We start from the raw sequence: 1,663 nt of genomic DNA on the forward strand, positions 1-1,663 counted from the left end.
AGTACAAGCAAATTGGGGTTGTCTCCATTTTGAGAACTGCATCATAAGGGATACATTTAAGTGGTCATCAATCAACTGGAATGGTTTAATGATGCATTCACTTACATGTGTACTGGACTAAAGCCATAGTAGTTTACTGTGGGGAAGTAAAAGTAAAATTAGTGAGGGCCTGTGAGAGACTCCTGCCTTCTAAGTCCAAGAGGAAATAATGTGAAGTTTAAGTGGGTGTGGTTGGTTTGAAATTTGAAGATGTAATAGATACCTACAGACACATCATAAGTGTTTCCTGGCAACTCTGACAGAAAACTCTCTGCCCATATCATGGGCCCTAGAAACAGGGAGCAAATGAGATGTAGTTTTACACTTGGGGATTTTAATATCCTAAAGTATGTGACAAGGTACAACATTTAATATAACCATACAATGGAGTTGATACTCCATATGATACAATGACAAAATGTTTGGACATTTCTAAGTAACTGGAGCTGTTCAAAAACAGTCTATGAAGGACCTGCTCCAAATCTTTTATTGGTAGATTTTTCTCTTCCATAAGAAGTAAAAACCTATTGTGGATTCTCTATTTAGTTCAGTACCCCACCTTTTAATTGGATTATTTGGTGTTTTGGTGACTAGCTTCTTCAGTTCTTTGCATATTTTAGAAATCAGCCCTTGGCTAGATATGGGTTTAGTGAAGATCTTTTCCCATTCTGTGGGCTGCTGTCTTTTCTTGCTGACTATGTCTTTTGCCTTACACAATCTTCTCAGTTTCAAGAGACCCCATTACTGAATTGACCATCTGAGTGTCTATGCTACTGTTATGTTCAGAAAGTTTTCTGATATACAAATTCATTCAATGCTACCTCCCCATTACTCTGCTAAGTGGCTCATGTGGCTGAATTTATATCAAGGTCTTTGGTCCATTGAGATTTTAGTTTGTTCAATAAAGGAATAAAATTTCTTAAAGATACTCAACATCCTTAGCATTTGGAGAAATGTAAATCATAACAACTCTGAGATATCATCTTACACCTGCTAGAAGAGTTAGAGAAAAAAAATCACCACAGACAGTTTATGCTGGAGAGGTTGTGGAGAATGGGCAACATTTCTCTGTTGCTGCTGGGAGTGAAAACTTGTACAACCATTTTGGCAGTCAGTATGGACTTTTTTCTGAAAATTCGGTATCAGTCTTCTTCACCATCTAGTAATTCTACTCTTTGCACATACCCAAAGATGTACATTCATACAACACCAACATCTGTAAAGCTATGTTCATAACAGCAGTGTTTGTAATAGCAAGAATCTGTAAACAACTAAGATGTCCTCCGACTAAAGGATGGATAAAGAAAATGTGATACATTTAATCAATGGAGTACTACTCACTGGACAAAAAAATCTATGGAAACTGTCATGGTGATTTTTCTTTAGACATTCTGGGCCTCCTGAAACTGACAAGATTCTGTAAGGCAAAAGTCATAATCAACAAGATAAGACAGCAGTGCAAAGAATGGGAAAAGATCTTCACCAGGCCCACATCTAGCCAAGGGCAAATTTCTAAAACATACAAAGAACTGAAGAAACCAGTCAACAAAACACCAAATAATCGCCCTCACTCCCCGCCACCAGCCTGCTTCGCCTAGCGCCCTCCCGAAGCCACCCTGCAGAA

The sequence above is a fragment of the Cricetulus griseus genome, unplaced genomic scaffold (assembly GCF_003668045.3).
Source record: "Cricetulus griseus strain 17A/GY unplaced genomic scaffold, alternate assembly CriGri-PICRH-1.0 unplaced_scaffold_2, whole genome shotgun sequence".
Taxonomy (NCBI): domain Eukaryota; kingdom Metazoa; phylum Chordata; class Mammalia; order Rodentia; family Cricetidae; genus Cricetulus; species Cricetulus griseus.